This window comes from Castor canadensis, chromosome 5, assembly GCF_047511655.1.
Source record: "Castor canadensis chromosome 5, mCasCan1.hap1v2, whole genome shotgun sequence".
NCBI lineage: Eukaryota > Metazoa > Chordata > Mammalia > Rodentia > Castoridae > Castor > Castor canadensis.
Window position 1 is genome coordinate 141,250,276 of NC_133390.1, and position 27,157 is coordinate 141,277,432.

Consider the following 27,157-nt stretch of genomic DNA (forward strand, 5'->3'; position numbering starts at 1 on the left):
ATAGCTGTGGTTTACTTGCTAAGCTTCTGCCCAATTAGATCCAGATTGCTTCCTTGAAAGCTTTTGAGGTTTACCATAATTTGGCATTGCTGTTCTTACTGATCAGCTCAAGGGGTCCTTTGCCAGATCACATTAAAGTGGTAAATCCACCAGCCACTCATGTCAAAGTTATTATGGATAGTCAGTCTCTTTCAATGCATCATTTATTCTCTGAAAGAAATTTGTAAAATGAATAAAAGGAGGACTGCAAATAATAAAATTAAAGAAAATATTTTAAAACTTGATACATATTCAGGTAAGAGAATGTTTTTATTCTGTCTGACCATACGAAACTAAACCAACCTCAACAGATTTATGTGAAGGATTTTCTCTCTCTCTCTCTCTTTGAACAGATTATGCCTTGATTGTGAATAAAGAGAAAAAAAATACTCCATAGATGAAGTTTCCTATGACTCTATTCTAAGTAACTGACCACCAATTGGTTGTAATGAGATTACCTCTGCAGTAGGTAAAGGCTTTTAGGAAGGAGCATGTGCGTCAATCATAAGGAGTTTGTTGCCACAAATACATTCCAACCCTCTTTCCATGGTCAATGGGATTCACATCTGCATCAAATCCACTTACTTTGTCATACATAAGAAAGGAAACAGCTTTGTAATTTCCATTTTACAATGAAAAGGTAAGCCTTACCATTATTAGATACTCATTCTAGGCTTATGAAAGGCAAAAGAGACTGAGTTAAAAATCTTATTTCCTCCACAGGAAATAGAAGAGTCCCTCAAGTTGCATAATTCTGGGACCTGAGTCCTGCATGTGAACACACTCAGTTGTCACACAGTCTGGGGCTGCTGTTGCTGACAGCTCCACTAATGCCCTGGGTTCTTGGGCATCTCTGAGACTCACTCTATACAAACAGAACAGATGATGGGTGACAGGCAAAGAAAAGGGCACAGTTGCCTGTGCGTTTTTTGGGCATTCTGAAAACAACTTTATAAAGATCTTATCTCATTTAAATTACAACAAGAGCAGTGCAGATTGAGTATGCCTGTACTAATCATGTAGGTGAAGAAATTCAAAGCTCTACTGCTAATTTTGCTGTTTAAGACAGATCTTGCCTTGAGTCATGATTCATTATATCAGTTATTTGACTTTAAAAAACTGGATGATCTATGTTTCCGTTTACTCATCATTCAAATGAGGATAATAGTAATCACTCATAAGTATATGTAGGAATAATTAATAGTAATAATTATTAGTAGTAATCTAAAAATATTATAATAATATAATAATGATATTACTAGTAATTTACTATGTTACTGTCATGCTAATTATTTGGATATATTCATTTGAAATGGTGACAAAATGATTGATGATGTTAATTTAATAATAGTGCATTAACAACACAAACAATAGCTATTATTGATAATATTTTTTATTCCAGAAGTGGATTTTACTATATAATATTGCCTCCTAAGGAAGGGTACATAAGCCACTCTTCCCTTTTTCCTCCCTGTCATTGACAATCTTCTCTGTTTCTACAGAGTGATTCTCAGAAATGCCCAAGAACCCTGGACATTATCAGAGTCACCAGCAGCAGCAACCCCAGGTGGAAAACAGACTGTTCCACGCAGGATTCCAAGTCCTGGAATTGTGCGACTTGAGTGACTTCTATTTCCTGTGGAAGAAGTAAGATTTTAACTCAGCTTCTCTTGCCTTTCTCAAATCTTGACTGAGTATCAAAAAACAGCAATGCTTTGATTATAAAATAGAAATGACAAAGCTATTCCCTTCTTTTTGTGTAGAAGAGTTTGCATTGGTTATTTATTGCCACATAAAAAATAAGCTCAATAATTTAGTAGCTTAGTAATAACAGAAATGTATTTATAATCATGCTAATTTCTTATATTAAGAAATATTTTGGACTGGAGGCATGGCTCAACTGGTAGAGAACCTGCCTAGCAGGTACAAGGCCCTGAGTTCAAATGCCAGGACTGTCAAAAAAAAATTCTAGTGGTCAGCCCTGGTCCACATGGCAAGAGACAATATAAGACCACAAACACCAATAGTTGGGGATCATTGAGGTTATCTTTGCCTACCACAAAATGTAGTGTTTATAGATTAAGCAAATCTATAAAGCTATTTAATTCAATCATTAGAATATCTATTATGTGCCAACCTTCAGGGATACAAAAATGATTAGAGAAAATCATAATCACTGAAGAAAGCCTGCTATAGTAGAGGAGACAATAGCAAACAAAATTATTTGAATATGGACAAACTTGTATGTGATAATATTCACGCAACGTAATAGGAAGAACAATAGGAATACAAAGGGAGACATGTGAGTCTAACTGAGGCAATAGATAAGGCAATGAAAGCTTTGGGATATGATTGTGGCTTTAAAAAATGGACAGGTTCTGGGAAGCGGGGATGGGATTTTGATTTCAACAAAAGTATGAATATTAGAAAATATTCAGTGTGTTTCATAAAGCAAATAATTTGGTATGATTGATAGTAAGTGGGAAAGTAAAGGTCCAACTCAACCATAAAGGACATTGATAGGTCTCTATGTTTTAGACTTATTGAATTGCATGTTCCAAAGGGCCTAATAGATTATCTAATTATAATAATGTCATTTCCATTGAGGAGCCTGAATACCAAAGACTTTATAGCAATTACTCAAGGTCATCAGGAGAGGGGAGGCACCAGAAATACAACTTTTCCATATACCCTGGTCCTTCTATTAGATTGTACCAGGCCATGAAAACAGTGATAAGAACAATTGGCTCAAGAATGATCATCAACCATCACTCAGTGGCCATGTTTCAAGTGAGACAAATTTGGGGAATAATAGCAAAAATATAATTATAATAATGTTAATTTATTGCATTTAAATGTAAATCAACTATTGGTACTGTTCAGTGATGAAAAATCACTCAAGTTTGCTTGATAAATCAAGTACGTGATTCTTCCAACCCTTATTTTCTATAGTGCAGCAGCCTTGTTTTCAGAATATATCTTTCTTTGGTATGCTTATTACATATTCTCATTTTCCCTTGCTCATATACATATAAACTCAAAAACACTGAAGTCACAGCTCTCAATCCTTTTAATTAGGAGCTGTAAAAGCTAATATGGGGTCTTTCCTAAGGCACATTGAACTAATTTGCCATAGAATTCCACCACATTAAATTGTAATGTTTGTATATGTTTTCCACAACCCTACACACATAGAACATTTCCATATACAAAAATGTCTATGTGTATTAAACAGGGGAGGCAGTTTAAAACCTTAAGAGTTAATGAAGTATAGAGGTGAATTGAAGAATTAAGTGAGTGTGAGGAGCATATAGCTACCATGCTCATGGGCTGAGTAATTCATAATTAGTGTAATGTGATTGTGGATATTTCTCTTATTTGAGGGTTCTATTTGTGTGTACGTGTGTGTGGTGCTGGGGGTCTTGCACATGCTATGTAAGTGGTGTACCACTGTGCTACACTCTCAGCCTGAGAGTTCTACTGTCAGTCACTAATAATGATGAATTCTGGAGACACTTTACTACATTGTAGAGCTAATTTTAAGAAATGCACATCATTTTCTTTTCTGTGCATTTTGGATTACAGCAGGATGCCATTTTAATTATTCCTAAGAGACTGGGTAAAAGGAAGAAGCTTTTCATTAAATGCCAATTTGTCATATAGTCTATGTAGTTACCATAGTTGGCTTAAAAATGAGAGGAGGAAGACAAATAAAATCAATGTTTTCCTATCATCAGAATTATTAGTTATAATTATTGTGTTTCATGCAGCTTTATAAGAAGGCCTGGCAATTTAAGATATTTTCTATGTTATGGAAAGATTATCAAATGTTGGTCCACTTGAGAAGCATCAGAATTTTGATTCTGGGCTCTACCCTCAAAGATTAGATATAGCAAGTGTCATTTGCCTGGTGATTTATAAGCATTCTCTTTGCTTGATTCCCACTTCTGCTTTCTATCACAGGGACTCACCCATGTGTCCCTGGTTACTCTGGCACTGTTGCTCCCTGTGACATTTGGTCTGTGGGAATCACTGACAGAAGATGGGTAGATAAGAATTTTAAAAGCCTGGTGTATTTCTTCCCCTCTCCTGTTTTTGGGGCATCTTTGGCAATGACTATGCTTCTATAGTTCCACTGTATAGGACAGTCCACCTCTCCCTTACCCAGCTTCTGTCTGGTGACCCTGGCCTCAGGATGGGCAACACCACCACCTGTGTTCCTTCCATTCCGGGGCTAGTAATGGTTTTCTACTGTTGCAGACATTTGGGTTGCCTCATTATCTCCATTTGTCTATCTCCTTCAGCCCTGAAGGGAAGATTCTGGGCAGTATATCATAGCATTTACACAGATCAGACCCTGGAATGGGCAGACAGCCTTGTTCTTTATCTGTAGCTTGGTGTTCCTTCAGAAGCTACACACACACACACACACACACACACACACACACACACACACGCTATCTACTGAGGACTATTAAGGAAAAAAAAAAATACAACCCTCACATATTATTTGGCCATTGATATTAGTATTCTCAGTTTGGAACTCTTCTCCCATGTTGAATCACTATGTAAAATCAAATAATGCAGCTCCGATAAAGGACACATGCAGGTAGAAATAATCTAGATTTTTAGGTCTGGTCTCAGTTGAAGGCTGAGATATTAAGTCCAACAAACCGTTGAGACAGTGCATGATATTTAGATAACATTTTCTGCGAGTATTTGCTAAACAACACAAACATACCAGCACATGAAATCGGGAGTTGAGGATAGGTCAGCTGGAGATGGATTTTCTTTCTCTTTAGCCAGATTGCTTCCCAGAGAAAGGCCTGTACCTCCGGACTGGCTTAACTGTCTAACATTTGATGTTCTAGGAGCAGAGGCTAATGTGACTGTGTCACAATAGCTAGGGTTGAGACCAGGAGGGAGAAGAAAAAATTCTGAGCACAGTCCCAGCAAAGTTGATGCAAGGTGAAAAGCAAGTCATGAGTATGGAAGGTCAGAGGAGGAATATGTAAGCACAATTTCCAACTTGGCAGGGGCTGAAGCAGACAGGAGAATGGAGAATGGAGAAATGTGGGATGAGAGAGAGAGCTGGTGCAATCCAGCCTTCGGTCAGAACAGACATTCTGTATTCATCCCTTCTACGGTTGGGTCAGGCCAGAGGAGGGGAAATTAAGCTTTAGGCTTCTCCCTCTAGACACTATTAACTCTTCCTGCACTCAGGTTTTCCTGCTGTAGTTCCTGTAATCAAGTATGTCTCTTTGGCTAAGGCAATTAAAGTCTTTGGTTGCTCCTGGTAGAAGGTCAAATCCCCAAAAAGCATAAGAGACTCAGGACTAACCCCTCCCTTTGAAAGAACCTTGTTCACGAAATATTGATCAGACTCATTGATTCTTTTTGCAAGTGGGGCCTTTTAGAATCTGTGGCTTTCAGGATCCATGAGTGATAACCCTTATGGGAAGTCTGGGACTACTGTCTTTGAAACCCAGGTTGGTATTATTATATTTTTTAATAGCACTCATGACTTCAGACCTTGGCTTAGTAGCATCTAATGTCCATATTTCAAAAATCTCTAATAAATTCATGTTAGTCCTAAATAATAAAAATATCTTAAGCATTTAAATCTAGTCAAAAAGCCTGATTAGACTACATAATCTAGTAAAGAACAGAAAAAAAGGTGCTATATTACTATTGAAAATATTCTAAGGAAGAAATAAACTTTGGAAGTATATATATATATATGTATATATATTCATATTTGTAACATAGATATATGATAATTATAATAACTTGCATAGTTCTTTATGATTTGTCAATAGTTTGATATACATTATCTCATTTAATGGATGTTATTTCCTTTTTATAACACATGAAAACCAAAGTTCAGAGAATTCCATATCCAACAACAAACAACACAGGCCCAGTTCTTCTAACTTCAGATTTTCAGTTTTTTTGTTGTTTGTTTTGATTCTCCATGCCCACACACAGAAGATGGACCCTCCCAGGTGAAAGAACAACAAAGTCTCCCTTCTAGGAGACTTCATTCATGTCATGGTTTTGGGTATTTTTTCTCATCCTATGACATTTGGTGTTTCCTTAATCTCTTTTGCCCAGTGGCTTGATTGGTGGGGTTTAATGAATTTTGACTCATCAGGGATTTATAGTATAGGACTGTACAATGTTGGGACAAACACAAAATCCTGGCTATGAGATTTTATGTATCAAAACCAGCCTGGATATTTAGAACTTATGAGAGATTAGACTATATTTATTGGCAATAATGTTATGAACTGCTCTCCTTCCTCTATATCTCAGTAAAGCTCCCATTGGTTTTGGTTGGTTCATTTGGAATATGGATGGTCACTGGTTTGATCTCTATCTATGAGATCCAGTGTGGCAGTGGGTCCCATAATCCTTGTATGGCTTCCCACCACCTTCACTTGTATTATGAGAATACAAAGCATCTTGTATACAGACATAAGAGAATAAGTCTGGAAACATATTTTAGCTCCCTCAAATTCATCCTACATTTTTGTCATACACACTTGCTTATGGATTCTGGAATATACTGTGTTCTTACCTGTATTCTTCTGTGCATATGTTGTTCTCTGACACTAAAAAGTCTTTCTCTCTACCTTTCCTTCAAAATTGCTTCCTTCAATAATACTATACAATTCAACTCATGCTTTAACCATGTCCCTCTTGGCTGAATTTGTTACCTCTCTTCTGTATGCTGACCTCATATAGCTCACTTATGGTGCCATCTTGCAATTTTTTATTCATTTTTGTCTGTCACTTGCCCATCACCTGAAGGTAGCTTGGAATGTGGCTGTGGGAAATGTTTTCTCTCTATCTCTAGCCAAGGACAAATGAATGAAAGAAAAAAAAAAGAATGAATGAATAAGTTTGTTGACTGCATAATCTAATTTAAAGAGGATCAATGATAATCTTGTCTAAATTTGGAACTTTGAATGGGGCAACCAACTGGAATTCACTTGAAAAACTTCAAACAACATCTTTAAGGACAGCCTGTTGGTCTTAGGGGTATGACTAGGAGACTATAGTCATTGTTTAATGTATGTATTATTTTTACAGCCTGTGAGGATAATGTTGTATAGCTCATATTATGTTTTAAAATATATACTTTACCTTAAAATATTCTATTTAGCTTGTACCTGGGGACTAATTAAAAGATGAACTGATAAGATAACACAGAATATAGAGTTTTACTGACAAGTGGAAATAGTGGATTTCCAGGGTTAATAAAGAAAGAGACTATCTTATAGCTAAGAAACATAGTAAAATTTTAATATTGGATGAGAGGAAACTGTTAAGCCACATCTTTGAGTAGCACAGACTAAATTCTAGGAATATTTTCTGAAGAAAAATAATATCCTTTGCCTTTAAATGTGTTTGTATTCTGTCACCATGTTCAACTTTAGATTTTTTTATTATAATAATATGATGAGTACCAGAAAATCTATTCTACTCAAATACTGCTGTGTATAAAGGTAATTTTTTATTGAATAATAATTAAACATAATTGAAAGTAATTGCTTTCCAATAATAGACAGGTGGAACATCAACTTCTTAAAATAGTACTCATTATTCCCTAAAAAAGTATTTATAAATCATTGATATTTTACAGCTTTTAAGAATATTTCTGAACTTAAAGTATGTCCTGAGGCTAAAGCATGTAATCCAATTATTCATCCTTATTATTCCTTCAAGGGACTAAGGTAGAACAGAGAAAAATAGAGGAGATGAACCAATTCAGGTTATATTTAATATATGCATGGAAATGTCACAATGAAACACCCTGTATAGCTATCTTAAACAAACAAAAATCCTTTTTATAAAAAACAGAGAACAGGAAAGTAAAACAGGTCTTGCCTCGGAGTTGGTACCAGTGGGAGTGGGGAAGATACAAGGAAAGTTTGTAGAAGGGTGAATGAAGTGGAAAAATTATTTACTAGAGTATGAAAATGGAAAAATGAGACCTGTTGAAACTATTCCAGGCAGGAATGGGGTGAAGGGGAGATAAAGGAGAATGGTGGAGGGGGTGAATTCAACTATGATATATTGTAAGAACTTTTGTAAATGTCACAATGTACCCCCAGCATAACAATAATATGATAATAAAAAATTTAAAAATTTAAAAAAAATCAGGTACTTAGGCTCCTACCATATGCTAACCACATTTTCAATAAAATCACAGAGTATTGCTGAATACAGGTAATTTATAAGCACTCATGTTCAAAAATTTTAAGTATATAGTGAAAACCAAAAAAAATACATTTTAGATCATCCTTTGAAATGTACTCAATGCATTCAATGTACCAATGCGTATATTGCAGTATCGGATATTAAAAAACACTGAAATATTTTAGCTTTTGCATGAGGAATTACAAATTTATCGAACAAACTGATCCCAATTGTGACATTGTTCATTGGCAGTAATCTAATTTTCCTTCCCCTCAAAAGAAAATGTCAACATATTTGTTACCTTGTACCTCTGCACTGAAGTAGAATGGAATTTGCTGATTTTGAGGGCAGAAAGTGGTTCTGCTGGCACACAGGAGATCTAAGTTTAATTTGGCCATTTGAATTTCTTTTATTTTATTGTAGGTTATAGACACTCACAACCAAAAAGAAAGCAAGACAACATGAAATACTACTGCTTATCCTGATCTAAATATTGCTTATATTTTTTGTTTTAGTTAATAAATAAAAATCAACATATTTATGGTATACAATGTGGTGTTTTGATATATGTATATATTGTGAAATAATTAAATAAAGCTCATTAGCATGTTCATCACCTCACATCCTTATCATTTTTCATGATGAGAATATTTAAAATCTACCCTCTTAGCAAGTTTTAGGTATACAATACTTCATTATTAACTGCAGTTGCTATGCTTGACAGTAGATCTCCAGAATGTATTCCTCCTGTCTGAAACTGTATTTCCAGACTCTCTCTGGTAATGCATGAAGGCCATAAGGCCACTCAGGTTTGCTGCCATTAATATAAATGAGAAGGCAGCTGCAGATGTACCACCAAGCTGAAATCCCCCAGAAGCTGTACATCCCAAGCTCAGCAAATTTCTCAACAATTCAGGCAGATGAACTTGCTTACTGCCATAGGGAGACACGTTTCAGAGCCACATATAATACATTGCTTTATGTAAATTGCTAGTAAGCATAGCCTTGGCAGACAATTAGAGTGAAAGACAGTCAACAAATCTGCAAGTCTGTCATTGAGATTTTAGGTGCTGATCACTTTTCTAGATGGCTTATTCTATCATTTAAGTCCAGAGATGTCTTCCAACCTCCCCCTACCCAATCTTACCCAAACCAGCAGAGGAGTGAAAGGCAATAAACTTGAGAATGATACCTATTTTTCTTTTTAACAGTACATGTATAAACACAGCATATTTTCTCTCCCATTGCAGCTGATAATGCTACCAGTCAGGGCAAGTCATTACTTAAAGTAGGTTTTGAAGAATCTTCTTACAGTTCTCATTGTATTCCAATGAAAATCAGTATTGTGCAGAATATTTTGTTTCTTTAATAAGTATATAATAGGCAAAAGTATCTGAAGTGTTTAATGATCTTCTTCACTCAAGAATTTCCTTAATATAATTATCTCCCTTAATATTTATTGAAAAGACCCAAAATCTCCTTTTAAATTGAATATAAATCATGCATATCCTTATACTGAAAAATTAGTTTGAGGCTGACTGACATTCTCTGAAATATTGCCATTGCATTTTTTTTCTTATCTTTGAAAAGTTTTGTTAGAACTCTAATGTCTGTCACAGTGAAGGTTATGCCTATGAGGAAGATGGTAGCTTTTGAAAATAGTTGCTAAAGAAGAAAATGACTTTTAAGAAATGGCCAGCCAAAAGAAAAAAATTGACTATTTTTAAGACAATTAGTTCACCATTTACCATAATTCAGAACTCGTATTCTCATTAACAATGACAAATACAACTTACTTCACTGGTTGTTCTTTTAAGTGCTCATTAGTACTGGAATATGTTAATGTTGTAAGAGCTAAAAGTTCATATGTCAGCCACATTTTTTATTATTAAAAACTCTGAGAACTTCAGCAGGAATATAACAACCACAGATGGTAGAACTAAAAGCTTTATTATTTCAAAGATAAGCTTCACATTGCATTATTTTGCTACATATATTCTTCCCAATGTCCACTGTACAGACAATATTTCCTCTTCTCCTTTTGTGGACATATAACTCATAAGGCATCATTCTAAACATCTTTGACAAAAGAGCTTTAATAAAATAATCAGCATCCAGATATACCTTTGCTTATGCTTTTCATAGAAAACAAATCTACTGATTTTGAAATAAAATAATTTCACAGAAATAATGCTTCATGGTGATTGAGATTTTTCTATTAAAGAGGACACAAAGGGTTTTGAGTAGGATAATGTTTATTCAAAATGCTTAATTTTTAGGGAAAACATGCATTTTTATAGAAATGTTTGCATTAAATAAGCTCTAAAGTCCTTAAGTTTGTGAGAATATGCATATATACATAGAACTTTGCACGTAGGGTTTCAGGAAATATCTCATATTTTTCCTCTCTTTTTTCTCTGCCAATACCTCCTACTCTCCTATCCCTCCCATCCCCAGACTTATTCCTTGGTGAAGGTCAGCACTACCATAGTGTGAAGTTGTATCAATTGAAGTAAGGTATCTGAATGGAGTGTCCAGGGACAAATTTTCTTGCATGCATGTGTTGACATACACAATTAATCAATGTGGAGTATTTCTTTAAATTTAAAATTATCAGTATCTGTTTAAAACTCCTCAGCAATATCAAGGTTTTTAGGTATTTTCTAAGGATTACAAATATTTTAAAAGGTTCTACTGCTTTATGATGAATCAGTCATTTTTACTGGAACTGTTTGAGAAGAGGTTAGCTAACTAATATGATGGGTTTGGCAGGGGAGAGTTCTTGCAGAGGGTATTTAATGCACTTTAGAACACAGTGGATTAAATATAGGAAAATATTTTCAATAATATTCATTATTCTAATTAAAGACATACATGCTTGTATATAACTATTACCTATTCTGGTCATCATGCCTAAAAGAAAGGACTTTTTTTTTTATTACCAAAGAAGTAGGCACTGCACACTCTTCGAAGTGGCAATTGTTCTCAAGAAATGGGAGCTAACAATTCTTACTCAGTGAATTATGTCGTTTTTGCAGGTATCTATTTTTAGGGATAAGCCAATTAAAATCTTGGTGGTTTAAAACAACCATTTTGTTGGCTCTACAATAGTGTAGGTTGACTGTGTTTGCTTGGGTTTCAGTGTAAGTCAGCTGTCAGGTGTCTCAGTGGTCACTTTGGCCTTTGACCAGACTGTATATGCATGGCCTCTCCATGTGGCTTGAGCTAGAAGAGAAAATTCCAAGAGCAAGCATTCCACTACAGAAGGCAGATGCTTACAGTTATTCTAAAGTCTAGACTGGTAAGACAGCAGTCATATAAGTAAGATAATTTTTTAATTTTTAAAAGAAAGGAAAAAAGCCTCTCCCTCTCAGAAGGGGCTCAGAACAAACAAATAGTGACATCTTTAATCTCTCAAAACCATCACTTATGTTTTTCTCATTTTCATTAGGCCTTGTGAGAGTGTTGTCAAGAATTGGCATATGTTTATAGACCATTGTTAGGAATCACATTGTTAGGAAATCACAGGAGGACTAACTCACCTCAAAAGTCACTTCCATCTCAAAAATGTGTCTACTTAAATAAAATATGTAAAAATGTAACACCTGCCTCCTTATAGCTATTTGGCATCAATTACTGAGACAGAAATTTTTGTAAAGAACTTATTCCTATGCTTACTCAGCAAACATTTATTGAGTATCTCTTCTAGGTACAGTTGAGTGGTAGTTGTAGTGAATTAAGCCTACAGAGCAGCCCTAGCCAGGAAGAGTCTTGTGAATACCTAAACAATTTTTAAGGGAAACTCCCATGAGTAGTTTGTCTTGACAGATGGGAGACAGCTGAAAAGCTCATTGTCTCCATTTTTTCTCCCAAAGAAAGTAATAGGAATCATTTATTTCTTCATACCATGCTCCATGGGTGCCCCACTCCTTCCACAGACCACTCAATAAAGCAGAAGAATGCTTGACATTGCTATGTCCTTAATAGACTGCAGGAACCATGCAGGAATCTTCTCAGATGGGCCATGCCAGGGTGAAAAGAATAATACTTCTCCTTCCCTGATCCTGAACACACAATTTTCATTCGAGCTTGCATTCCCCCTCCTCTCCTAGGAAGTAGCAAATTGCCCTATAGATCTGTACAATAGCCTATAGAATTTTCTAATGAAACCTATTCAGGCAAGGTAAAATAGCCATATCTTAAGATAGCATTATATATCACTAATGTCTCACAAATGTATTGCAATTAAAAAAAACCCCAAATATACATACTCTTAAAATATGTGATTCATGTATAGGTTCAACAAAATCGCCAAAATTAAATCAATTCTCCTCAATCTCCAGCTAGGTAATAGCAAATTGTACAATCGATCAGGAAGCTGTACAGTCAATTCAAGTCTGCCACTGACAGCTGAGCTTATTGGTAAGACCACCACAGTCACTAATGGTTCAGCAATTAATTGGATCTCTCTGTGGTCAATCCAATTACATCATTAAGAAATAACCAGACCAACCATTTTACAGTCTGGTTGCTCCAGTTGTCTTAATGACTGAATCAGATTGGGCTGCCCAGTGACCCCATCAATGGCTTCACAATTGGCCTGCAAATGATCAGGACAGTCAGTCATCCATGGCCAGCATAATTTCACTAATAAAGTGGAGCTGTCTCCTCATATGCTGCAGAAGCACTAACAGGATTGTTTTTACTCTAAGCCATGGCTCCATCTGACACAAGAACATTTTCTGACAATCACACAGCCATATGCACATTTGACCATAGCTTGGAATAACTACCACCTTCAGTATGGAAGTTTCAGCGTTACAGAAGATACAAATCTGATTAAATAAATTGCAGTTACAAACCGGGCATGTTGATAAATAGCTGGAAACTTTTATGAATGTTGTGATGACTGCTATTTAATGTAAATCTCTTTTACTTCCTGCTTTCAAAAGAAATAAATGACCATTTTCTTCCTTGGCTGACATATTTGATCAAAGAATGAAATAAAAAATCGGAGAAGTAGTGCTTTTAGAAGCAATCTAGTCATTCTTGGACTATAAAACCTAAATTACAACCCCAGATTTTTCTGGCAGATGTGTCTTTTGAATGCAGCTCTTTTCTATTCAGCAGATATAAGGGTCTTACTTTGCAAATATCATTTGCTTCACATAGCTACACACACACACGCACACACAAAGTGCTCACCTGCTGTCATCTTACATTTTCCTCTCTTTAGCCAGCTCTATTTGAAGAGTGCAGATTTTAATGCATTCATTAGAGACATTTTACAGTTCACTTTTGCTTTGTCATTAGTAATGCTCTTTCATGTATTTATCCATGTTGTTTCTAAATAAAACACCCAAGCAAACATTTATGATGCATTTGTGAATATATTTAGAGGAGAAGCTATTGTCTGTAGGTTGTAAGCCATTCTCTGCTACAATGGATTTTTAACTCAACACTTTATTTGAAGGTGTTATAGTGGAAACCAATGTGCTGGCTGGTTCATGGCCTTTGGGAGCATCTACTGAATCCTGTTTAATAAGCATCACAGAACACAGAGAAATTACTATAATTCAGTATCCAAGCTGTCATTGAGCAGATAGTGCAGCCTACCTCCCTCATCTGTTAGATTTTCTGCATTCTTTCCTACTTCATAGCTCTCTCCCAGTCTTTAAAAATCTCATTCTGCTCTCCGTTCACAAAAGTCCAAAGTGAACATTCCATGGGCTATTGATAATTTAAAACATGTTTATGAAAAATATGGCTGGTCTCTCTGACTATATAAATAATAGAGGGAATTTATTAAGTAGTTTTGCTAAATTTATTTAAATAATGTTGTGTCAGCAATGTTTCTAATATTTATTTTCTTATATGCAAAAGAGAAGTTCCTTTTTAAATATTTCAACCAATTCTTCCATTATTATATAAATGCACTAAAAGGCAGAAAATGGCACAGTAACTTTCATTTTTACTTCTGCATGTTACAAATTCTTGTCAATAAGTATAATTTGTTATGACTTCAAACATGGTATATTTAACCATAACCATTCCAGAAAGATCCATGAAAGAAATAAAGGAAAATCCAATTATTTTAACAAAAACTCAGAATGTACCATATATTATTTGGCTTAGAGAACATTAATATAGTTTGTATGATTACATTATTAGCAAACATATACACCAAATTTTAGATCTGTTGTCTGGCATGTGTCTGCCACAAAGATGCAGGGACAGACTTCAGAATTCAAGCCGAATTACACTCTCTGGCTGGACCTTGATTTAATTTGTATCATTATCTTGGCCAATTGACTTGACCTACTTGTCCCCAATTTCCTGATCCTTAAAGTGCATTCTGATGTTTTTGATGATTAAAGAGGCGGCTCATTTCCTCAATGCTTCTTGACTAAAAGTGATGAGGCATTTGTGCAATAATTATTTGACAGAATTTCAGTGTGCGTCATTTGCTTTCCAATGCCTTAGAACAAGGGCTCCAATGAAAAGTACATTTGAGGTCCTGACATCACATCAAAAGATGTAGTGCTGTGAAATAATGCACATTCTTTATATGGTACATGTATAATTTATTTCAATAAGACAACTACCAAGGGGCCTGGATTTTGTTTAACGTAAAGATATCATGGTGGGGAAGGGTATGGAATTTATTATTAGCACCTAGTACCTTTTCTTACCTTCAAAACTAAATTTTAAGAAATCTAGCAATTTTACAAAAAATAGAAAATTGAAATGCTAATTGCAAGCAACCCATTTGTAATACAATATGGGGATGAGATGCGAAGTAGAATAGAAGAGCAATTTTCTAGGTATTTATAAATTTCTTTTCAAATATTTTTTCCACATTTTCTGCTAACACATATTAATTGTACAATGTAAGGGGTTTCATTGTAATATTTCCATATATGTATATGATATACTTTGATCATATGTATCCTATTATTTAAATAATTGGGCAAAACAGAGATATTTTAAAGTAATTTTATAAACCATTTAATATATAAAACTTAATCATTTGAAGATAATAAGTAGTGCCTGTAGAGACTATACACATAGCAACTATCAAGGAGAAAAACTGGATTTCATTAAAATCAAGAAATGTGTTCAGTAAAAGATACCATTAAGAAAATAAAAAAGGCAAACATGGAGAAGATATTTGAAATCTGACAAAGGCTTTGTGTTGTTGATCTGTTTGATGGCAATCATGTCTGGATAGGTAAATGCTAGCTTCTCAGGAAGGTGTTCCTTTGTGAAGTGTGAACAGGAGGCGCCTTGCCCTGTGCTAAGCACATCGCATTCAGGTGATTTGGGGCTTTGAAGTCTGAAGCTGAGAAACTATTATTTTTCCTATGTTCGTATGGCATGAATATTAATTACCAAATATGCATTAGAAAAGCTCAGATGACTTTGTAAGGAGAGATAGAGACAATGAAAAGAAAGGAAGCACAATAAAATATAAGAATTGGCAGCCTTTACTGGAAAGTCTTGCTAGCAGAATTCTTGGCCAGAAGAAATATAGCAGTGAACAGACTTAAGAAAAGACATGTTGAAACAAAAGTCTTACCACCAATTTTGACAGGCCATTGATAATAGGTATAATTTATTATAAGTCATTCAATTGGGTTTTAGTTGGAGGCATAGCCTATCTTAAAATATTCAACTTACTATACTCAAACAGGAAGGGGTTGGAGGAGTTGTTGGTAGATGTACTTGAGTCTTAGGCAAGCCTAGATTCTTGTAGGACCCAGGAGTTTAGCGTGAATATCATAACATGGTATTTGAGGTCCAAGGAGCTAAGGTTTATTTGTTTTGACAATAAAATTTATTGTGTATATTTAAAGTTTGCAATTTGATGTAGGGTATGATACACGCAGAGAGTATAATGATTACTATAGTGAAGAAATTTAACGTATCTGCCACAATTAGTTACTTATATAGTTACTTTTTTTGTCAAGAACAGCTAAAACATACTTATTTAACAAAATCCCCAATACAGTATAATTTTATTAATTATGGTCCTCATATTTTACTTTAGATTTCTTGACTTGTTCATCTTACGTATTTGCTACTTTTTATTCTTTGACTTATATCTCCCCACCCCTCTCCACTGGTAACTGCAATTTTATTCTCTACCTTTAAATTTAATCTTTTACAAAAAGATGTGCATACAAATGAGATCAAACCATATTTTCTGTCTATGTTTGACTCATTTCATTTAGTATAATGTCCTCTAGGCTTATCCAGTTTTGGCAAATGACAGGATCTCTCTTTTAAAGGCTGAATAATATTCCATTGGATATACACATATACACCACATTTTTTTATCCATTCTTCCATTGAGAGACACTTAAGTGTTTTCCATATATTGCCTGCTTTGAATTATGGTACAATGAAAATGGGAGTGCAGATATCTTTAAGAGATGGAGATTTCATTTCCTTTAAGTAGGTACCCAGAGAATTATTGGGTCACATGGTATTAAAGAATTGGGTTTTGATCCTACTTCCCCAGTTACTAATTGTGTGAACTCTAACTTTATTTGTCCAGAAGATATTTATAGAACTGGCTCATAGTACCATCTGCTAGGGATGCACAACTTAAAAAGAAAAAAAGCAACCATTACCAACTTCACTGTAGGAGAAATAAGTCAACAGTTGTCTTCATTCAGGCATGGCCAGTGGTGTGGTAGTCTATCAGCACAGGGCATTGGCTCTATATGCTTATCAGTGGGATATGCTCAGAAAGCCAGTCTTTAGTGGGTGGGGCAGAAAGAGCCTCAAGAAGATAGAATAAAACACACATTCTAAGTCCTGAAGAATGAGCAGGGCTTCACCAAGGAATGAAAGAAGAAAAGAAAGGAAATCCCAAAGTGAAAATCCTTGAGGAAGTAAAAGCATAGCAGCATAGCTCCTTAGGGAAGACAAAAGGTTCCATAGTTAATTGGCATGTGAATCATAAGAAGATAAGGAAGGCCAGGGTCAGGTTAGGTCATTTGAGGATGTTTCTAAGCTTTATTCTGAGGACAACAGGGAATTTTAGAGAGAAAACAGACCAATAATAATCTCCTTTGAACTCTTTAGAGTGGGTTGGAGGGGACAGTGGTGGCAAGAATAGGGCAGAGAGATTGAGTAGGAGGGTCTGGCATGTGGCAGTGATCCGAGAAAGATATGATGGTAGCCTAAGCTAAGGTACTGGCATCATGCATGAAGAGAAGAACACAGATTTGGGAAGTATTACTAAAGATGGATGAACAGAACTTGATAGATACAGGTCATGGTAAATAATGGTGAGTCAGAAATAGGGTTTGGAGCTTTATCTTGGGTATCATGTAGTGTGAACTCATTAGACACTATCCAAATCTGAATAACATGTTTCTGAAGAGAGTACCTTTTCACAGCAAAACCTGCCATAGCAAAGTCTGCTCCAAAGAAATAACTTTTTGGTGGATACATTCAGGGAGGTTGATCCATTGCAAGAAAGATTCTAATATTTTTAATGAACCTAATGAGAATGCTCTATCAAAGAGAAAGAGAACATCCCAAACAAACACAGCTTATCTCTTTCACTCTTACAGTTGAGTAATGAGCTTTATAAATTGGTTTGAAGAAGATTTTTTATTAGAATTCTGTCTTTGCTTTGATTAAAAGAGGATTGAATACTTAAAGAGCTCCTTTTCCAGTCGACTTTGTGGGTTTAGTGTACTGTAAATATAACTAGATCAAACACCAACCAATAAAAGTTCTATAACAAGTAACATTAATTGAGCCCACAGTGTGTGAGAATAATCTTGGGAACTTACAAAGGCTCAGCCTCTGCACTCAATGAACTCCATAAGATAAGGTAACGATCATTGTTTTTCTGTGAGTGGATAAGCAGGTATTGAATACACACTGGCATGAAACATGGCACCTCATTTAAGTCATTAGACCAAAGTCCCAACCATCAGAATTTATCAATTTATCACTATCAGGGTTCTAAGAGCTTCTATCTATTTTCACAAAATTCTCTCAGCTTTTTATAGGTTAAAGTCCTCTTTCCAGCAAGACCATAAGTAGACTGCAGTCAGGGATTCTGTGTACCATATCCTGTCTTTGTTTCTGGACTTACATCCTAATATCCAGCACAAACTGAGGCTAATAGAAGTCCTACTTGCTGGGGATGAACAGACCAGAGGTTAGATCATTAATCACAGTATCAGACATAAATTTGCCTGTCAAGTACAAAAGTAGATGAAGAAAAAAGGTTATTAAGGTTTTCTTAAGTCTGTGATTATGAATCTATTTTCATCTGGTAAGTTTAACTTATTAGCTGCAATTTGTATATTTCTATGGCATGTAGATGAGGAAAATCCATTTTTCACTAATATTAGAAAAGAATGAACATTTGAAGTCTATGCCACTTGTGGAGAGGTGAATGTTTCATGTTTGCTAGATGGAATGAGTTGCAACAGGCTGGTTTACATGAATTAATGGGCAAGTCTGATTTCAGTACAATCTTGGGATTCAGTGCATCTGACCTGGCAGATAAAAAGCATTGCAGACCACATCAGGAGCACAGTTCCTTTACAAGTAACATTATCTTTAAGTGGAGTAAGTGGCTGAATTTTCTACCAGATCAATCCACTGATCTTCCTACCATAAACTCTTCCCATATTACTTCAATTAGGCCTATGAAAAGAATATTTTTGGCCATACACATGCAAATATGACATGATAATCAAAACTGCAATGTGTTGTGGGCACTTACAAAGTCTCAGACTGCTCTGAATGAACTCCATAAGATAAAGTACCAAGAATCATTTTTCTGTGAGTGGACAAGTAGGTATTGAATATCTACTGGCAGGAAATATGGCACCTCATTTAAGTTATTAGACAAAGTCCCACCATCAGAGTATATATGTATATAAGGTATTATATGCATTTTATAATATATTATATATATTATATATTATGCATACAATGTTTATGGAGAGAGAGAAAAGAGAAAGAAACAGACAGAGATACCAACTGGGAAAATCTTATGATTAAATATTATTAGCTTGGCATATTAATATATCCTCAGGTGTTCAGATTACAATTAACTAATTATTTACATAGACTTCAGATTTAAAAGCTTTGAAACCTAATAATCAATGTTGTAGAGAAAACAAACCCTGTCAACTTCTCAAATCTCATCCTACTTCTGAATGACAACAAGCTGACCAAAGGAAGAAAAGTTGTAAAATTAGATAATGATAATGTAAAAGTCAGACATAGAAATTTAACATGAAATAATAGATTTTTTAGGGGGGGGGATCCCTACCTCAGTTCTCTGGTCAGCTTAGTAAACATCTTTCAAGGATTTAAATTATCTGGATAACTGTCATAATATATCACTTTTGTATAGTGATGAAGACATCACTCAAATGGAAGTGTTTCCTACTTTTTTTAATATTCTCTCTCATTTCTTGTTTGCTCAGGAGACAGTGACATCAAGAGAGAAAGAAGCGTCTAGCAATATCATAGTATCACCAGCTGTTGCACAGAGCTATGGAGTTCCATTTCAGTTTAGGTTGCACTTTAAAAAAGAGAATTATTATTTTACTTAAAAAAAAAAACCTCAAAGCCAGGCACCAGTGTCTCATGCCTGTGATCCTAGGTACTTGGGAGGTTGAGATTGGAAATCTAGGGAAATAGTTCGCTAGGCCCCATATTGAAAATAACTGGAGCAAAAATAGACTGGTCGTATGGCTCAAGTGATAGAGTGCCTGCTTTGCAAGTGCAAAGCCCTGAATTCAGACCTCTATCCCACCAAAGGTAAATAAATTAAAAACTCTATTGAAATATGCCACAAGGTTTTAGCTTTGGGGAAAATGACCAAGTAGAAACCTTTTGGGTTTGTTATCCTTTAAGCTCTAAGATACTTTAGAAGGTGTCCATAAAATAAATTAGCTGCATTTTACCAAACCCAGGTAAGCTTGTCCTGATCACCCTGTGAGTGATGGAATCTTCCCTTTCTCATTTTTCTTAAGCAATGAGCCACTACACACTCAGGTTCCTTGCCCAGCACTTGAAACCAAATCCTTCTCATTTGAAAGGGAGTGAGGTATCCAGAGTGATGAATTTTGCAGAGTTGGCCTAGGTGATGAATTATTCCCAGATGTACTAAAAGGGGTAATATTCACCCTCTCCTTTGAAATACCTGTATATAAGCAGGTAGATTTCAACCAGATGGCTTCAAGCACTACAGGTTCTGCCATTGTTCTGGACATAATTAAAAGTTGCATGAAGACCTTTCCCCTGCCAAGGGCATAATCTCTATACTTCATCTAAAACACATCTAATAGGCATGAACTCTGTACAAGAGTGTGCTAAGGCAATATTGTCAAAAGTTGACCGAGATCTTAACAATAGAGGCTTCTTTAACTTCAATGAATGAATCCAGGAACAAACTGCTATAAACAGAAGTAACAGTTGTGCTATGTGAGTCTCACCAGGAACTGAACTAAGACTAGGATATAGGTTCAGATGGGTGATTTAGGAGATGATCCCAGGAAAGATAGAAGGAGTGGGAAAGTGATACAGGGAAGGGAAGGCAGTCAATGAACGGTGAACTATTAAACCAGATACCACAATGGGACACTGGAGAAACTCTGAGAAGAAGTATAAAAAGATGCCTTAGAATCACATTATCCAAAGAAAAGGAGCTAGGCTATATACATCCTGGAGGATCATTGGTTAAGGACAAGGTTCCAGTAAGGTGTTAATTGTTCAGCACTGGCAGCCTGCCATGGGCAGAATAACCTTCTGCATGCTGGAAATGTGTTCACTATTTATGGATAAAAGCACAGAGTTGCACCTGCTAGTAGCTGAAAATTTACTGGTCCACTGTGAAATATGAAAGGTTCAAGGAATATGAACATGGTAGAGGCAACATCTTCTACAATAATGTTATTTTACAAATATATATATGTATGTTACATATAAATATATATATATATTTATATATATATATATATCCCTTTGTTCTTCTCAGTTAACTTGGTTAAAGGTATTAGGGCAAAGAGATTAAACTGTCTGCTTTCTAATTATTATTCTTATATTTTGTTATTGTTATTTAATTTTTCCCTTAAGAAAACTCCTTCACACCTTAAAGTTATCTTGGCAAGATAACTTTAAAATATATTGTCACAAACAACATGAATATGGAAGACAAAAACTGGCAATAAAAAATTTGCAAACCAAGCTGTTTTATATGATTGTGAAATACATAGGCCATTTAGTTTCTTCCCTATGTACACTCATATCACCCTGGTGTTTCTAAAGCATATCTGAAGATCAGGATATTAATGGTTCATAATGTATTTAATTCTATTAAGCTGGCATCTGACAATGATAAAAACTTACTTTAATTTCTGCCTCCCCTAAGTCAATGGTTTCTCATAGGAAATTGATTGACTTGCACACTTAACATGACTTTATAGAGCTTCATTTTTTGCATGAACTTTCATCACTTAGAAAAGTGGAATTAAGAAATAACAAGTCTTATAAGTTGTCTGATGAGCTAGTGGGTTCCCTAAAGTTTAAGAACTGTCTGATGACTTTGAGTTATGATTCAAGTTGGGTTTCTTAATTTACTTCAGTTTCTGCTTTTCTGAGTGAATGCTAATGATTAAGGGGAAATATATTCTACACTAAAATAAACATATAGGAAATTAGTAAAACATATAGGAAAAATACAGTCTTCCAAAATAAAGGGAAAGTTAACCATATCTAAGAAGGCTTTGAGATTTTTCTGGGAAATAGTTACATTCCAACTGAGCATGTCAAACATCATTATTTATACTATCTCATTTCTCCATTTCAATCACATTTCTCTGTCATAATAATCACGACCAAATTCTAAGACTGTTTGTTTCAGCCTGTTGTAAGTAATGTGACTGTGGGAGGTAATCGATGACATGGTATACAATCATGGCACTGTTGTCTTTCTGACACTGGAGAGGAAAGCAAAGCAAATAACTTTACTTGGCTCAGTAGTAGAATTCTGATCACCCTGACTTGATTTCTATTTAGTCATTCAAACAGATGTATTTGTATAGCTTGCTAAAATCCCATCTAATGAAGACTAATTTCTGGGAAATAAACAAACATCTCAGAATTGATGCTCCTGAAAAGATGTAAGCTTTTTGGGTGAGCTTCTTGATTTTTTAAAAAACTCAACTATGCTGGGAATTTATTTACCTTCTCTTTATCAGTTCCAACTCAGGAAAAAATGTTATCCATATCTCTGCAAGGTCACCCACTCCTGGGCCATCTTTATTGTCAAGATGGTATTTTTGCATAGTGAAAGGCTTTGGAGCATATCAGTTTATTGGGCATGTCCATCTTTTATATTAATTCAAAGTAACTATTATGGAAGATCAATGGAGCATGGGTTATTCCTATGCTTTGTGTGCTGTCTCAGAATAATCTAGACAAGCCCAAATATCAGTTCATAAGATGGCCTTTAGAATAATATGGGAAAAGACTCAATTCAACATTATGAGGCATCTGTTGGGGGGTCTACCTTGTACAAAGTGCTGTATTACATGTGAAGGAGAATTCACAAGGTGGGAAACAACCCCTAATTTTGTTCAGTTTACAATCTCATGAAATGCTTAAACATGGAGATGAAATGAGCAAGCTGACACATAGGCATGCCTCCTTTTGCAGAATGCTCAGACATTTGGGTTTATAATGCAGTCCAAATCAAGCTTCTCATACAATCACCTAAATGAATTGGAGGGATCCTGCACATCCAGCTCCAATCTACCTGTTCTTATGCTTCAACATTACTCCAACTTCTTATTGATGCAATAGTGAACTTTTTGTAGTTCTCCACATATGGAAGTGTCAGTTAAAGTGCTCTATCCTTTAGAAAACTTCATTACCCTCCTAATCTGGATTAGGTGTTATCTCTCCTCCAGCACCTTGTGTTCTCTATGTATTGCTGTTTTTCATGTTCTAGTCATTTATCTATCCAAACATCAAACATTGAATTATTAAGGACTTTTTAGATGTTCCCAATTCTGGTAAAAAGAGGCAGATAATAAACAATTAAATACATTTGAAGTAAAAGGCAATTTTATACGGTTTTTGTCTATATGAAGAAAACTAAATAAGGAAATGAGATCCAAGATCACTATTAGTATGGGGGAAAGGGGTGTTACTTAAGAAAACATGGCCAGAGAAGGCAACTCAGATGAGTTCACAGGGCTTTCTCTCTGTTTTATATTATTCTTAAGTCTTAAGAAAGAGTTTCAGAGAGAGGAAATGACTGACTAAACTCTGAGACATTAGCCAGCTGAAGAGTTGAGCAAGAGTGCTGTGGAATGAAGATAGAGAAGGCAAGAGAAGTTGTACAATGTAGGGTCTTGTGGGCTATAGTAATGAAGATAGAGAAGGCAAGAGAAGTTGTACAATGTAGGGTCTTGTAGGGCTATAGTAAAATTTTACTCCAAGTGCACTGGAAATTCTGATATTAAGAGGCAGAAAGGTATGAGATAAAAAATGTTTTATTTTTTAAAAAATCTCTCACTATGGCTGCTCTAGACAAAATGGTTGTGATGTAGAAAAATGGTTAATTAATCTGGATGAGAGTGATAGTTACTGGTTTTAATGGTTTATATCTTTCTATAGCACTATGTTTTTGGAAGTAGAGGATGTGTATTTTTCACATGTGTCATTTTATCTCCATAGTTTAGTATAATGGCTTATATGTTTTAAAGGTTCTCAATTTATGGGAAATGGCTACTTCCAGATGGAGTTGACAATGATGTCATCTCAACAGCCTTGTTCCTTCCTGTCCTCTTTCTAGTGCCAAGTCACTGGGTATTCAATGAATCTGTTCTCACCAGCTCATTCTTCCACCCAGCTGGATGCTTTAGGGCAGAAATGCTGAAATATGAGCCTCATTATTGATAAAAAAAGAAATATGTGCACTATACACTATGTTTTGAAATGTTCAGATGCTTTCATAAATTAATATTATTATTTACTTTGACAGTAGATTCTGTGTATTTCAATGTGTATCATTTAAGTCAGACATTTAGAGCCTATCAAATAATCATGAGATTTTTCTTGAAACCTAGCTGTTATTAATGAAACAAATTTATTGAAAAATAAAACCTGATACCCATAATAGTTTTTTAAGTAAAATACTGTTGAGAAATGCTGAAATTTGATACTTTTTAAGAAAATAAATTGATAGTTTTATGTATGTATATAGAATTCAGAAACATTTATGAAATAAGTAGTCAGCCTCATTAATTAGATGGGTTTATTGGCACCATTTTATATTGGATGCATAGGTGTGATACTCTTGGATGAATTAAAAGAATGAACATATGAATTATAGGTAAGGTGTAAAGTTTATTTTCTGAAGTAGTAAAGGAGAAAAAAAAATCAATCTAGGCCATTAGGTTCCCTATTTTCAGAGCTGTCTGATAGAAATTTTATTTTAGCAACATGTGATATTTAAATTTCCTAGTTGCCATGTTTAAAAATAAAAAGAAACATATAAAATTAATCTTATATTTTAATTAGTTCAACATAAGCAAGTATTATGCCTATATTCAACATAAAATTAGTAATGCACTGATTTGCATTCTTTTCTTGGTATCAAGGTTTGAAGCTAGCCTGGGCAAATAGTCTGCAAGCCCCTATCTTGAGAAAACCCATCGCAAAAAAAAAAAAAAAAAAAAAAAAAAAAGGCTGGTGGAGTGGCTCAAGGTGAAGGTCCTGAGTTCAATCCCTAGTACCGCAAAAAACAAACCCCGCCTCTCCCCCCCACATATATATAGCCATTTGCAAATCAGTCATTTACTTGGGGCCAAACAGACTCATTTCTGGAGTGAAGAAGAAATATCTCAAAACCTGTCAGCCTAGGAAATTGTTCCTTTTGTCTTTTGGCAAATTTTCTTAAATATTTCTTTCAGTCTTTTTCAGAGTCCCTTAGTTCTCAGTGAAAGAATTAAGGTCATGGGGTTTCTCCTTTGTCTGTTTCATTCAAATAAAGATATATTGTTCTTGGCAGTTTTCAAATGGCACAAAATTGCATTATTTTAAGGTTGAATACTCTTTCCTCCACATTGGATATTTTGTCAATAAACCTAAAAGCAAAGTTAAAATAGCTAAAGACACTGGTAATTGGTGGAAAGTTTCATTTAGAGTTCAGAGAGCACTATTCTTTGAAAAACAATATAAAGTTCTGACAATGGAATGCTTCCTTATTTATCAACATTCAAGACCACTATATTTTCTTCTTAGCAGTAAATAAATATAAAAATAATCACATACACATAATAAACAAACAAAAATTCTGGGCAGCTGTGACAGTCAGGAAGCTGTGTGCAAAGAGCATTCTATTAGCTTTCAGACACTTGAAAAGTGTTAAGTGACTTGAAAAGCTGTGCAAAGGGAGAGCTGGTAAGAGTGTGAGTTCACTTCCACTATCTGGCAGGAAACATTTCAGCATCTTCATTGAACAAGTGTAAATGTGGCTGCCACTGGCTGAGATGTTGAGAGAGGGCCAAGATAGTTAAATAGATCCTCAATCTGGCATATTAAAAATGTAGATCTGATTACTTATTAGAAGGTACATTGTTAAGAATAGCCTATATTTTTATTCACAGAGAGGAAAGACATGTTTGAGGATTTCATTGCAGGGAAAAGAGAGATAAGAAATTTTATGTGTATTGGAAGCTGCAGAAAAATCCATAAACTCATATGAAATACTGACTATATCTCGAAGGTTTCACAGGATCTGTTCTTTTGGAGAAATGAGTCCCATTCTGATGAACTATAAGGTTGCTTTAGGAAATTCTCAAGACCAATAAATATTACCTTGTAAGCAGAGGCTACAAATTAGACATAGATCAAAACTGCCAAGGGCATTGCTATACTCAGAGTTCTCCAAGAAGGTTATTTCTGTTTTTTCTCTCCTCTTTGCTCCTCTATTACCAACTCTTTCAACGCCAATCCTCACTGATTCTTCATCACAAGTTTTAAAAATATGTCTTATTTTCTTTTTAAAAAATATTTTTCCTTTATTGTTGTGCTGGATGGGGTTACATTGTGGCATTTACAAAGTTCTTACAATGTATCAAATATATCATACTTGAATTCAACACCATTTCCCCAGTTCCTGGAACAGTTTCAGTAGGTATCATTTTTGCATTTATATACATGTGTACACATTTTTTGCAATGTATTTATCTTCCTAGCCCATTTTCCTACCACCTCTCCCCTCTCACTGGTGCCAATTCCTACTTCCCCTCCCCCCCCCACCCAGTCCTGCCCAGGAAGTGGAATCTTAATGTGATTTTGATTTGCATTCCCTTTATGGCCAGGGATGTTGAATATTTCTTCATGTGTTTTTGTTCATTTGGACTGCTTTCTTTGAAAAAACACTGTTCAGTTCATTAACCCATTTCTTCATTGGGTCATTGATTTTTGGGGAGTTTAGTTTTTTGAGCTTCCTGTATATTCTGGTTATATATGTCTTATTTTAATTTTGACATCCTCCCTACAAAACCAAACTCTCTTTACATGATCCTAGATAACCAAAATAATAGCAGTAAAACTTGATATTCTAGGCTCCAGACTCTCCCCAGCCATGCCCATCCCTTAATGTGAAGTATATGGTAAAGCTGGGATCTTTTTTCCTTCAACAACACTCCATCCCTTGTTTGGGAGACTACAGTGATTTTATGACATTGCCAATTTGTTCAATTATTGAGCTTCTTGGAAACTTGTGGCTGTATCTAACCCACACTGAGTCTCTGTGGGAAGTGATTTTAATATATCTTCAGAGGGGTCTCCCTAGAAACACAGGTTTAAGTATAACTAGTGTGTTTGGGAAGGGAACCTAGGAAATGTC

General features: G+C 35.1%; 1 protein-coding gene and 1 long non-coding RNA gene across 11 annotated transcripts in view; one reads left to right on the plus strand and one right to left on the minus strand.

Moving 5' to 3' along the window:
- Window positions 1–27,157, minus strand: part of Macrod2 (mono-ADP ribosylhydrolase 2) — a 2,131,419-nt gene that overhangs the window by 256,028 nt on the left and 1,848,234 nt on the right. The window lies entirely within an intron of this gene.
- The window catches only part of LOC141423356 (uncharacterized), an 87,915-nt gene that overhangs the window by 8,084 nt on the left and 52,674 nt on the right, over window positions 1–27,157 (plus strand). Inside the window, exons 2-4 of one of the 2 annotated variants that reach the window (XR_012448162.1) lie at window positions 393–679; window positions 1,542–1,686; window positions 8,668–8,730. This is a non-coding gene — a long non-coding RNA (uncharacterized lncRNA). Of the gene's footprint in view, window positions 1–392; window positions 680–1,541; window positions 1,687–8,667; window positions 8,731–27,157 lie in introns of those variants that run through there. The other variant, XR_012448163.1, reaches the window with a different exon arrangement.